The sequence below is a fragment of the Triturus cristatus genome, chromosome 9, assembly GCF_964204655.1.
Source record: "Triturus cristatus chromosome 9, aTriCri1.1, whole genome shotgun sequence".
Taxonomy (NCBI): Eukaryota; Metazoa; Chordata; class Amphibia; order Caudata; family Salamandridae; genus Triturus; species Triturus cristatus.
Window position 1 is genome coordinate 353,560 of NC_140592.1, and position 14,351 is coordinate 367,910.

Genomic DNA, 14,351 nt, shown 5'->3' on the forward strand with positions numbered 1-14,351 from the left:
TATTCCGGAGCCCCAAACCCTAAAGCCGAGCCCTGAACCCTAAAGCTGAGCCCTAAGCCCTAGCCCCGAACCCTAAACCATAATGCCGAGCCCCGGAAACCTGGCCCTAAACCCTAGAGCCGAGCCCTAAACAATATTCCGGAGCCCTAAACCCTAAAGACGAGCCCTGAACCCTAAAGCTGAGCCCTAAGCCCTAGCCCCGAGCCCTAAACCCTAATGCCGAGCCCCGGAAACCTGGCCCTAAACCCTCGAACCGAGCCCTAAACAATATTCCGGAGCCCTAAACCCTAAAGACGAGCCCTGAACCCTAAAGCTGAGCCCTAAGCCCTAGCCCCGAACCCTTAACCATAATGCCGAGCCCCGGAAACCTGGCCCTAAACCCTAGAGCCGAGCCCTAAACAATATTCCGGAGACCTAAACCCTAAAGCCGAGCCCTAAACCCTAAAGCTGAGCCCTAAGCCCTAGCCCCGAACCCTAAACCATAATGCCGAGCCCCGGAAACCTGGCCCTAAACCCTAGAGCCGAGCCCTAAACAATATTCCGGAGACCTAAACCCTAAAGCCGAGCCCTAAACCCTAAAGCTGAGCCCTAAGCCCTAGCCCCGAACCCTAAACCATAATGCCGAGCCCCGGAAACCTGGCCCTAAACCCTAGAACCGAGCACTAAACAATATTCCGGAGACCTAAACCCTAAAGCCGAGCCCTAAACCCTAAAGCTGAGCCCTAAGCCCTAGCCCCGAACCCTAAACCATAATGCCGAGCCCCGGAAACCTGGCCCTAAACCCTAGAGCCGAGCCCTAAACAATATTCCGGAGCCCTAAACCCTAAAGACGAGCCCTGAACCCTAAAGCTGAGCCCTAAGCCCTAGCCCCGAGCCCTAAACCCTAATGCTGAGCACCGGAAACCTGGCCCTAAACCCTAGAACCAAGCCCTAAACCCTATTCCGGAGCCCCAAACCCTAAAGCCGAGCCCTGAACCCTAAAGCTGAGCCCTAAGCCCTAGCCCCGAACCCTAAACCATAATGCCGAGCCCCGGAAACCTGGCCCTAAACCCTAGAGCCGAGCCCTAAACAATATTCCGGAGCCCTAAACCCTAAAGACGAGCCCTGAACCCTAAAGCTGAGCCCTAAGCCCTAGCCCCGAGCCCTAAACCCTAATGCCGAGCCCCGGAAACCTGGCCCTAAACCCTCGAACCGAGCCCTAAACAATATTCCGGAGCCCTAAACCCTAAAGACGAGCCCTGAACCCTAAAGCTGAGCCCTAAGCCCTAGCCCCGAACCCTTAACCATAATGCCGAGCCCCGGAAACCTGGCCCTAAACCCTAGAGCCGAGCCCTAAACAATATTCCGGAGCCCTAAACCCTAAAGACGAGCCCTGAACCCTAAAGCTGAGCCCTAAGCCCTAGCCCCGAGCCCTAAACCCTAATGCTGAGCACCGGAAACCTGGCCCTAAACCCTAGAACCAAGCCCTAAACCCTATTCCGGAGCCCCAAACCCTAAAGCCGAGCCCTGAACCCTAAAGCTGAGCCCTAAGCCCTAGCCCCGAGCCCTAAACCATAATGCCGAGCCCCGGAAACCTGGCCCTAAACCCTAGAGCCGAGCCCTAAACAATATTCCGGAGCCCTAAACCCTAAAGACGAGCCCTGAACCCTAAAGCTGAGCCCTAAGCCCTAGCCCCGAACCCTTAACCATAATGCCGAGCCCCGGAAACCTGGCCCTAAACCCTAGAGCCGAGCCCTAAACAATATTCCGGAGACCTAAACCCTAAAGCCGAGCCCTAAACCCTAAAGCTGAGCCCTAAGCCCTAGCCCCGAACCCTAAACCATAATGCCGAGCCCCGGAAACCTGGCCCTAAACCCTAGAGCCGAGCCCTAAACAATATTCCGGAGCCCTAAACCCTAAAGACGAGCCCTGAACCCTAAAGCTGAGCCCTAAGCCCTAGCCCCGAGCCCTAAACCCTAATGCTGAGCACCGGAAACCTGGCCCTAAACCCTAGAACCAAGCCCTAAACCCTATTCCGGAGCCCCAAACCCTAAAGCCGAGCCCTGAACCCTAAAGCTGAGCCCTAAGCCCTAGCCCCGAACCCTAAACCATAATGCCGAGCCCCGGAAACCTGGCCCTAAACCCTAGAGCCGAGCCCTAAACAATATTCCGGAGCCCTAAACCCTAAAGACGAGCCCTGAACCCTAAAGCTGAGCCCTAAGCCCTAGCCCCGAGCCCTAAACCCTAATGCCGAGCCCCGGAAACCTGGCCCTAAACCCTCGAACCGAGCCCTAAACAATATTCCGGAGCCCTAAACCCTAAAGACGAGCCCTGAACCCTAAAGCTGAGCCCTAAGCCCTAGCCCCGAACCCTTAACCATAATGCCGAGCCCCGGAAACCTGGCCCTAAACCCTAGAGCCGAGCCCTAAACAATATTCCGGAGACCTAAACCCTAAAGCCGAGCCCTGAACCCTAAAGCTGAGCCCTAAGCCCTAGCCCCGAACCCTTAACCATAATGCCGAGCACCGGAAACCTGGCCCTAAACCCTAGAACCAAGCCCTAAACCCTATTCCGGAGCCCCAAACCCTAAAGCCGAGCCCTGAACCCTAAAGCTGAGCCCTAAGCCCTAGCCCCGAGCCCTAAACCCTAATGCTGAGCACCGGAAACCTGGCCCTAAACCCTAGAACCAAGCCCTAAACCCTATTCCGGAGCCCCAAACCCTAAAGCCGAGCCCTGAACCCTAAAGCTGAGCCCTAAGCCCTAGCCCCGAGCCCTAAACCATAATGCCGAGCCCCGGAAACCTGGCCCTAAACCCTAGAGCCGAGCCCTAAACAATATTCCGGAGACCTAAACCCTAAAGCCGAGCCCTAAACCCTAAAGCTGAGCCCTAAGCCCTAGCCCCGAACCCTAAACCATAATGCCGAGCCCCGGAAACCTGGCCCTAAACCCTAGAGCCGAGCCCTAAACAATATTCCGGAGCCCTAAACCCTAAAGACGAGCCCTGAACCCTAAAGCTGAGCCCTAAGCCCTAGCCCCGAGCCCTAAACCCTAATGCCGAGCCCCGGAAACCTGGCCCTAAACCCTAGAGCCGAGCCCTAAACAATATTCCGGAGCCCTAAACCCTAAAGCCGAGCCCTGAACCCTAAAGCTGAGCCCTAAGCCCTAGCCCCGAACCCTTAACCATAATGCCGAGCCCCGGAAACCTGGCCCTAAACCCTAGAGCCGAGCCCTAAACAATATTCCGGAGACCTAAACCCTAAAGCCGAGCCCTGAACCCTAAAGCTGAGCCCTAAGCCCTAGCCCCGAACCCTAAACCATAATGCCGAGCCCCGGAAACCTGGCCCTAAACCCTAGAACCGAGCACTAAACAATATTCCGGAGACCTAAACCCTAAAGCCGAGCCCTGAACCCTAAAGCTGAGCCCTAAGCCCTAGCCCCGAACCCTAAACCATAATGCCGAGCCCCGGAAACCTGGCCCTAAACCCTAGAACCAAGCCCTAAACCCTATTCCGGAGCCCCAAACCCTAAAGCCGAGCCCTGAACCCTAAAGCTGAGCCCTAAGCCCTAGCCCCGAACCCTAAACCATAATGCCGAGCCCCGGAAACCTGGCCCTAAACCCTAGAGCCGAGCCCTAAACAATATTCCGGAGCCCTAAACCCTAAAGACGAGCCCTGAACCCTAAAGCTGAGCCCTAAGCCCTAGCCCCGAACCCTTAACCATAATGCCGAGCCCCGGAAACCTGGCCCTAAACCCTAGAGCCGAGCCCTAAACAATATTCCGGAGACCTAAACCCTAAAGCCGAGCCCTAAACCCTAAAGCTGAGCCCTAAGCCCTAGCCCCGAACCCTAAACCATAATGCCGAGCCCCGGAAACCTGGCCCTAAACCCTAGAGCCGAGCCCTAAACAATATTCCGGAGCCCTAAACCCTAAAGACGAGCCCTGAACCCTAAAGCTGAGCCCTAAGCCCTAGCCCCGAGCCCTAAACCCTAATGCTGAGCACCGGAAACCTGGCCCTAAACCCTAGAACCAAGCCCTAAACCCTATTCCGGAGCCCCAAACCCTAAAGCCGAGCCCTGAACCCTAAAGCTGAGCCCTAAGCCCTAGCCCCGAACCCTAAACCATAATGCCGAGCCCCGGAAACCTGGCCCTAAACCCTAGAGCCGAGCCCTAAACAATATTCCGGAGCCCTAAACCCTAAAGACGAGCCCTGAACCCTAAAGCTGAGCCCTAAGCCCTAGCCCCGAGCCCTAAACCCTAATGCTGAGCACCGGAAACCTGGCCCTAAACCCTAGAACCAAGCCCTAAACCCTATTCCGGAGCCCCAAACCCTAAAGCCGAGCCCTGAACCCTAAAGCTGAGCCCTAAGCCCTAGCCCCGAACCCTAAACCATAATGCCGAGCCCCGGAAACCTGGCCCTAAACCCTAGAACCGAGCCCTAAACAATATTCCGGAGCCCTAAACCCTAAAGCCGAGCCCTGAACCCTAAAGCTGAGCCCTAAGCCCTAGCCCCGAGCCCTAAACCCTAATGCCGAGCCCCGGAAACCTGGCCCTAAACCCTCGAACCGAGCCCTAAACAATATTCCGGAGCCCTAAACCCTAAAGCCGAGCCCTGAACCCTAAAGCTGAGCCCTAAGCCCTAGCCCCGAGCCCTAAACCATAATGCCGAGCCCCGGAAACCTGGCCCTAAACCCTAGAGCCGAGCCCTAAACAATATTCCGGAGCCCTAAACCCTAAAGCCGAGCCCTAAACCCTAAAGCTGAGCCCTAAGCCCTAGCCCCGAACCCTAAACCATAATGCCGAGCCCCGGAAACCTGGCCCTAAACCCTAGAACCGAGCACTAAACAATATTCCGGAGCCCCAAACCCTAAAGCCGAGCCCTGAACCCTAAAGCTGAGCCCTAAGCCCTAGCCCCGAACCCTTAACCATAATGCCGAGCCCCGGAAACCTGGCCCTAAACCCTAGAGCCGAGCCCTAAACAATATTCCGGAGACCTAAACCCTAAAGCCGAGCCCTAAACCCTAAAGCTGAGCCCTAAGCCCTAGCCCCGAACCCTAAACCATAATGCCGAGCCCCGGAAACCTGGCCCTAAACCCTAGAGCCGAGCCCTAAACAATATTCCGGAGCCCTAAACCCTAAAGACGAGCCCTGAACCCTAAAGCTGAGCCCTAAGCCCTAGCCCCGAGCCCTAAACCCTAATGCTGAGCACCGGAAACCTGGCCCTAAACCCTAGAACCAAGCCCTAAACCCTATTCCGGAGCCCCAAACCCTAAAGCCGAGCCCTGAACCCTAAAGCTGAGCCCTAAGCCCTAGCCCCGAACCCTAAACCATAATGCCGAGCCCCGGAAACCTGGCCCTAAACCCTAGAGCCGAGCCCTAAACAATATTCCGGAGACCTAAACCCTAAAGCCGAGCCCTAAACCCTAAAGCTGAGCCCTAAGCCCTAGCCCCGAACCCTAAACCATAATGCCGAGCCCCGGAAACCTGGCCCTAAACCCTAGAACCGAGCACTAAACAATATTCCGGAGACCTAAACCCTAAAGCCGAGCCCTGAACCCTAAAGCTGAGCCCTAAGCCCTAGCCCCGAACCCTAAACCATAATGCCGAGCCCCGGAAACCTGGCCCTAAACCCTAGAACCGAGCACTAAACAATATTCCGGAGCCCCAAACCCTAAAGCCGAGCCCTGAACCCTAAAGCTGAGCCCTAAGCCCTAGCCCCGAACCCTTAACCATAATGCCGAGCCCCGGAAACCTGGCCCTAAACCCTAGAGCCGAGCCCTAAACAATATTCCGGAGACCTAAACCCTAAAGCCGAGCCCTAAACCCTAAAGCTGAGCCCTAAGCCCTAGCCCCGAACCCTAAACCATAATGCCGAGCCCCGGAAACCTGGCCCTAAACCCTAGAGCCGAGCCCTAAACAATATTCCGGAGCCCTAAACCCTAAAGACGAGCCCTGAACCCTAAAGCTGAGCCCTAAGCCCTAGCCCCGAGCCCTAAACCCTAATGCTGAGCACCGGAAACCTGGCCCTAAACCCTAGAACCAAGCCCTAAACCCTATTCCGGAGCCCCAAACCCTAAAGCCGAGCCCTGAACCCTAAAGCTGAGCCCTAAGCCCTAGCCCCGAGCCCTAAACCCTAATGCCGAGCCCCGGAAACCTGGCCCTAAACCCTCGAACCGAGCCCTAAACAATATTCCGGAGCCCTAAACCCTAAAGACGAGCCCTGAACCCTAAAGCTGAGCCCTAAGCCCTAGCCCCGAACCCTTAACCATAATGCCGAGCCCCGGAAACCTGGCCCTAAACCCTAGAGCCGAGCCCTAAACAATATTCCGGAGACCTAAACCCTAAAGCCGAGCCCTAAACCCTAAAGCTGAGCCCTAAGCCCTAGCCCCGAACCCTAAACCATAATGCCGAGCCCCGGAAACCTGGCCCTAAACCCTAGAGCCGAGCCCTAAACAATATTCCGGAGCCCTAAACCCTAAAGACGAGCCCTGAACCCTAAAGCTGAGCCCTAAGCCCTAGCCCCGAGCCCTAAACCCTAATGCTGAGCACCGGAAACCTGGCCCTAAACCCTAGAACCAAGCCCTAAACCCTATTCCGGAGCCCCAAACCCTAAAGCCGAGCCCTGAACCCTAAAGCTGAGCCCTAAGCCCTAGCCCCGAACCCTTAACCATAATGCCGAGCCCCGGAAACCTGGCCCTAAACCCTAGAGCCGAGCCCTAAACAATATTCCGGAGACCTAAACCCTAAAGCCGAGCCCTAAACCCTAAAGCTGAGCCCTAAGCCCTAGCCCCGAACCCTAAACCATAATGCCGAGCCCCGGAAACCTGGCCCTAAACCCTAGAGCCGAGCCCTAAACAATATTCCGGAGCCCTAAACCCTAAAGCCGAGCCCTGAACCCTAAAGCTGAGCCCTAAGCCCTAGCCCCGAGCCCTAAACCCTAATGCCGAGCACCGGAAACCTGGCCCTAAACCCTAGAACCAAGCCCTAAACCCTATTCCGGAGCCCCAAACCCTAAAGCCGAGCCCTGAACCCTAAAGCTGAGCCCTAAGCCCTAGCCCCGAGCCCTAAACCCTAATGCCGAGCCCCGGAAACCTGGCCCTAAACCCTCGAACCGAGCCCTAAACAATATTCCGGAGCCCTAAACCCTAAAGACGAGCCCTGAACCCTAAAGCTGAGCCCTAAGCCCTAGCCCCGAACCCTTAACCATAATGCCGAGCCCCGGAAACCTGGCCCTAAACCCTAGAGCCGAGCCCTAAACAATATTCCGGAGACCTAAACCCTAAAGCCGAGCCCTAAACCCTAAAGCTGAGCCCTAAGCCCTAGCCCCGAACCCTAAACCATAATGCCGAGCCCCGGAAACCTGGCCCTAAACCCTAGAGCCGAGCCCTAAACAATATTCCGGAGCCCTAAACCCTAAAGACGAGCCCTGAACCCTAAAGCTGAGCCCTAAGCCCTAGCCCCGAGCCCTAAACCCTAATGCTGAGCACCGGAAACCTGGCCCTAAACCCTAGAACCAAGCCCTAAACCCTATTCCGGAGCCCCAAACCCTAAAGCCGAGCCCTGAACCCTAAAGCTGAGCCCTAAGCCCTAGCCCCGAACCCTAAACCATAATGCCGAGCCCCGGAAACCTGGCCCTAAACCCTAGAACCGAGCCCTAAACAATATTCCGGAGCCCTAAACCCTAAAGCCGAGCCCTGAACCCTAAAGCTGAGCCCTAAGCCCTAGCCCCGAGCCCTAAACCCTAATGCCGAGCACCGGAAACCTGGCCCTAAACCCTAGAACCAAGCCCTAAACCCTATTCCGGAGCCCCAAACCCTAAAGCCGAGCCCTGAACCCTAAAGCTGAGCCCTAAGCCCTAGCCCCGAGCCCTAAACCCTAATGCCGAGCCCCGGAAACCTGGCCCTAAACCCTCGAACCGAGCCCTAAACAATATTCCGGAGCCCTAAACCCTAAAGACGAGCCCTGAACCCTAAAGCTGAGCCCTAAGCCCTAGCCCCGAACCCTAAACCATAATGCCGAGCCCCGGAAACCTGGCCCTAAACCCTAGAGCCGAGCCCTAAACAATATTCCGGAGCCCTAAACCCTAAAGACGAGCCCTGAACCCTAAAGCTGAGCCCTAAGCCCTAGCCCCGAGCCCTAAACCCTAATGCTGAGCACCGGAAACCTGGCCCTAAACCCTAGAACCAAGCCCTAAACCCTATTCCGGAGCCCCAAACCCTAAAGCCGAGCCCTGAACCCTAAAGCTGAGCCCTAAGCCCTAGCCCCGAGCCCTAAACCCTAATGCCGAGCCCCGGAAACCTGGCCCTAAACCCTCGAACCGAGCCCTAAACAATATTCCGGAGCCCTAAACCCTAAAGACGAGCCCTGAACCCTAAAGCTGAGCCCTAAGCCCTAGCCCCGAACCCTTAACCATAATGCCGAGCCCCGGAAACCTGGCCCTAAACCCTAGAGCCGAGCCCTAAACAATATTCCGGAGACCTAAACCCTAAAGCCGAGCCCTGAACCCTAAAGCTGAGCCCTAAGCCCTAGCCCCGAACCCTTAACCATAATGCCGAGCACCGGAAACCTGGCCCTAAACCCTAGAACCAAGCCCTAAACCCTATTCCGGAGCCCCAAACCCTAAAGCCGAGCCCTGAACCCTAAAGCTGAGCCCTAAGCCCTAGCCCCGAGCCCTAAACCCTAATGCTGAGCACCGGAAACCTGGCCCTAAACCCTAGAACCAAGCCCTAAACCCTATTCCGGAGCCCCAAACCCTAAAGCCGAGCCCTGAACCCTAAAGCTGAGCCCTAAGCCCTAGCCCCGAACCCTAAACCATAATGCCGAGCCCCGGAAACCTGGCCCTAAACCCTAGAGCCGAGCCCTAAACAATATTCCGGAGACCTAAACCCTAAAGCCGAGCCCTAAACCCTAAAGCTGAGCCCTAAGCCCTAGCCCCGAACCCTAAACCATAATGCCGAGCCCCGGAAACCTGGCCCTAAACCCTAGAACCGAGCACTAAACAATATTCCGGAGACCTAAACCCTAAAGCCGAGCCCTGAACCCTAAAGCTGAGCCCTAAGCCCTAGCCCCGAACCCTAAACCATAATGCCGAGCCCCGGAAACCTGGCCCTAAACCCTAGAACCGAGCACTAAACAATATTCCGGAGCCCCAAACCCTAAAGCCGAGCCCTGAACCCTAAAGCTGAGCCCTAAGCCCTAGCCCCGAACCCTTAACCATAATGCCGAGCCCCGGAAACCTGGCCCTAAACCCTAGAGCCGAGCCCTAAACAATATTCCGGAGACCTAAACCCTAAAGCCGAGCCCTAAACCCTAAAGCTGAGCCCTAAGCCCTAGCCCCGAACCCTAAACCATAATGCCGAGCCCCGGAAACCTGGCCCTAAACCCTAGAGCCGAGCCCTAAACAATATTCCGGAGCCCTAAACCCTAAAGACGAGCCCTGAACCCTAAAGCTGAGCCCTAAGCCCTAGCCCCGAGCCCTAAACCCTAATGCCGAGCCCCGGAAACCTGGCCCTAAACCCTCGAACCGAGCCCTAAACAATATTCCGGAGCCCTAAACCCTAAAGACGAGCCCTGAACCCTAAAGCTGAGCCCTAAGCCCTAGCCCCGAACCCTTAACCATAATGCCGAGCCCCGGAAACCTGGCCCTAAACCCTAGAGCCGAGCCCTAAACAATATTCCGGAGACCTAAACCCTAAAGCCGAGCCCTGAACCCTAAAGCTGAGCCCTAAGCCCTAGCCCCGAACCCTTAACCATAATGCCGAGCCCCGGAAACCTGGCCCTAAACCCTAGAGCCGAGCCCTAAACAATATTCCGGAGCCCTAAACCCTAAAGACGAGCCCTGAACCCTAAAGCTGAGCCCTAAGCCCTAGCCCCGAACCCTTAACCATAATGCCGAGCCCCGGAAACCTGGCCCTAAACCCTAGAGCCGAGCCCTAAACAATATTCCGGAGACCTAAACCCTAAAGCCGAGCCCTAAACCCTAAAGCTGAGCCCTAAGCCCTAGCCCCGAACCCTAAACCATAATGCCGAGCCCCGGAAACCTGGCCCTAAACCCTAGAGCCGAGCCCTAAACAATATTCCGGAGACCTAAACCCTAAAGCCGAGCCCTAAACCCTAAAGCTGAGCCCTAAGCCCTAGCCCCGAACCCTAAACCATAATGCCGAGCCCCGGAAACCTGGCCCTAAACCCTAGAGCCGAGCCCTAAACAATATTCCGGAGCCCTAAACCCTAAAGCCGAGCCCTGAACCCTAAAGCTGAGCCCTAAGCCCTAGCCCCGAGCCCTAAACCCTAATGCCGAGCACCGGAAACCTGGCCCTAAACCCTAGAACCAAGCCCTAAACCCTATTCCGGAGCCCCAAACCCTAAAGCCGAGCCCTGAACCCTAAAGCTGAGCCCTAAGCCCTAGCCCCGAGCCCTAAACCCTAATGCCGAGCCCCGGAAACCTGGCCCTAAACCCTCGAACCGAGCCCTAAACAATATTCCGGAGCCCTAAACCCTAAAGACGAGCCCTGAACCCTAAAGCTGAGCCCTAAGCCCTAGCCCCGAACCCTAAACCATAATGCCGAGCCCCGGAAACCTGGCCCTAAACCCTAGAGCCGAGCCCTAAACAATATTCCGGAGACCTAAACCCTAAAGCCGAGCCCTAAACCCTAAAGCTGAGCCCTAAGCCCTAGCCCCGAACCCTAAACCATAATGCCGAGCCCCGGAAACCTGGCCCTAAACCCTAGAGCCGAGCCCTAAACAATATTCCGGAGCCCTAAACCCTAAAGACGAGCCCTGAACCCTAAAGCTGAGCCCTAAGCCCTAGCCCCGAGCCCTAAACCCTAATGCTGAGCACCGGAAACCTGGCCCTAAACCCTAGAACCAAGCCCTAAACCCTATTCCGGAGCCCCAAACCCTAAAGCCGAGCCCTGAACCCTAAAGCTGAGCCCTAAGCCCTAGCCCCGAACCCTAAACCATAATGCCGAGCCCCGGAAACCTGGCCCTAAACCCTAGAGCCGAGCCCTAAACAATATTCCGGAGCCCTAAACCCTAAAGCCGAGCCCTGAACCCTAAAGCTGAGCCCTAAGCCCTAGCCCCGAACCCTTAACCATAATGCCGAGCACCGGAAACCTGGCCCTAAACCCTAGAACCAAGCCCTAAACCCTATTCCGGAGCCCCAAACCCTAAAGCCGAGCCCTGAACCCTAAAGCTGAGCCCTAAGCCCTAGCCCCGAGCCCTAAACCCTAATGCTGAGCACCGGAAACCTGGCCCTAAACCCTAGAACCAAGCCCTAAACCCTATTCCGGAGCCCCAAACCCTAAAGCCGAGCCCTGAACCCTAAAGCTGAGCCCTAAGCCCTAGCCCCGAACCCTAAACCATAATGCCGAGCCCCGGAAACCTGGCCCTAAACCCTAGAGCCGAGCCCTAAACAATATTCCGGAGACCTAAACCCTAAAGCCGAGCCCTGAACCCTAAAGCTGAGCCCTAAGCCCTAGCCCCGAGCCCTAAACCCTAATGCTGAGCACCGGAAACCTGGCCCTAAACCCTAGAACCAAGCCCTAAACCCTATTCCGGAGCCCCAAACCCTAAAGCCGAGCCCTGAACCCTAAAGCTGAGCCCTAAGCCCTAGCCCCGAACCCTAAACCATAATGCCGAGCCCCGGAAACCTGGCCCTAAACCCTAGAGCCGAGCCCTAAACAATATTCCGGAGCCCTAAACCCTAAAGACGAGCCCTGAACCCTAAAGCTGAGCCCTAAGCCCTAGCCCCGAGCCCTAAACCCTAATGCCGAGCCCCGGAAACCTGGCCCTAAACCCTCGAACCGAGCCCTAAACAATATTCCGGAGCCCTAAACCCTAAAGACGAGCCCTGAACCCTAAAGCTGAGCCCTAAGCCCTAGCCCCGAACCCTTAACCATAATGCCGAGCCCCGGAAACCTGGCCCTAAACCCTAGAGCCGAGCCCTAAACAATATTCCGGAGCCCTAAACCCTAAAGACGAGCCCTGAACCCTAAAGCTGAGCCCTAAGCCCTAGCCCCGAGCCCTAAACCCTAATGCTGAGCACCGGAAACCTGGCCCTAAACCCTAGAACCAAGCCCTAAACCCTATTCCGGAGCCCCAAACCCTAAAGCCGAGCCCTGAACCCTAAAGCTGAGCCCTAAGCCCTAGCCCCGAGCCCTAAACCCTAATGCTGAGCACCGGAAACCTGGCCCTAAACCCTAGAACCAAGCCCTAAACCCTATTCCGGAGCCCCAAACCCTAAAGCCGAGCCCTGAACCCTAAAGCTGAGCCCTAAGCCCTAGCCCCGAGCCCTAAACCCTAATGCTGAGCACCGGAAACCTGGCCCTAAACCCTAGAACCAAGCCCTAAACCCTATTCCGGAGCCCCAAACCCTAAAGCCGAGCCCTGAACCCTAAAGCTGAGCCCTAAGCCCTAGCCCCGAACCCTTAACCATAATGCCGAGCCCCGGAAACCTGGCCCTAAACCCTAGAGCCGAGCCCTAAACAATATTCCGGAGACCTAAACCCTAAAGCCGAGCCCTAAACCCTAAAGCTGAGCCCTAAGCCCTAGCCCCGAACCCTAAACCATAATGCCGAGCCCCGGAAACCTGGCCCTAAACCCTAGAACCAAGCCCTAAACCCTATTCCGGAGCCCCAAACCCTAAAGCCGAGCCCTGAACCCTAAAGCTGAGCCCTAAGCCCTAGCCCCGAGCCCTAAACCCTAATGCTGAGCACCGGAAACCTGGCCCTAAACCCTAGAACCAAGCCCTAAACCCTATTCCGGAGCCCCAAACCCTAAAGCCGAGCCCTGAACCCTAAAGCTGAGCCCTAAGCCCTAGCCCCGAACCCTAAACCATAATGCCGAGCCCCGGAAACCTGGCCCTAAACCCTAGAGCCGAGCCCTAAACAATATTCCGGAGCCCTAAACCCTAAAGACGAGCCCTGAACCCTAAAGCTGAGCCCTAAGCCCTAGCCCCGAGCCCTAAACCCTAATGCCGAGCCCCGGAAACCTGGCCCTAAACCCTCGAACCGAGCCCTAAACAATATTCCGGAGCCCTAAACCCTAAAGACGAGCCCTGAACCCTAAAGCTGAGCCCTAAGCCCTAGCCCCGAACCCTTAACCATAATGCCGAGCCCCGGAAACCTGGCCCTAAACCCTAGAGCCGAGCCCTAAACAATATTCCGGAGCCCTAAACCCTAAAGACGAGCCCTGAACCCTAAAGCTGAGCCCTAAGCCCTAGCCCCGAGCCCTAAACCCTAATGCTGAGCACCGGAAACCTGGCCCTAAACCCTAGAACCAAGCCCTAAACCCTATTCCGGAGCCCCAAACCCTAAAGCCGAGCCCTGAACCCTAAAGCTGAGCCCTAAGCCCTAGCCCCGAACCCTAAACCATAATGCCGAGCCCCGGAAACCTGGCCCTAAACCCTAGAGCCGAGCCCTAAACAATATTCCGGAGCCCTAAACCCTAAAGACGAGCCCTGAACCCTAAAGCTGAGCCCTAAGCCCTAGCCCCGAGCCCTAAACCCTAATGCCGAGCCCCGGAAACCTGGCCCTAAACCCTCGAACCGAGCCCTAAACAATATTCCGGAGCCCTAAACCCTAAAGACGAGCCCTGAACCCTAAAGCTGAGCCCTAAGCCCTAGCCCCGAACCCTTAACCATAATGCCGAGCCCCGGAAACCTGGCCCTAAACCCTAGAGCCGAGCCCTAAACAATATTCCGGAGACCTAAACCCTAAAGCCGAGCCCTGAACCCTAAAGCTGAGCCCTAAGCCCTAGCCCCGAACCCTTAACCATAATGCCGAGCACCGGAAACCTGGCCCTAAACCCTAGAACCAAGCCCTAAACCCTATTCCGGAGCCCCAAACCCTAAAGCCGAGCCCTGAACCCTAAAGCTGAGCCCTAAGCCCTAGCCCCGAGCCCTAAACCCTAATGCTGAGCACCGGAAACCTGGCCCTAAACCCTAGAACCAAGCCCTAAACCCTATTCCGGAGCCCCAAACCCTAAAGCCGAGCCCTGAACCCTAAAGCTGAGCCCTAAGCCCTAGCCCCGAACCCTAAACCATAATGCCGAGCCCCGGAAACCTGGCCCTAAACCCTAGAGCCGAGCCCTAAACAATATTCCGGAGACCTAAACCCTAAAGCCGAGCCCTAAACCCTAAAGCTGAGCCCTAAGCCCTAGCCCCGAACCCTAAACCATAATGCCGAGCCCCGGAAACCTGGCCCTAAACCCTAGAACCGAGCACTAAACAATATTCCGGAGACCTAAACCCTAAAGCCGAGCCCTGAACCCTAAAGCTGAGCCCTAAGCCCTAGCCCCGAACCCTAAACCATAATGCCGAGCCCCGGAAACCTGGCCCTAAACCCTAGAACCGAGCACTAAACAATATTCCGGAGCCC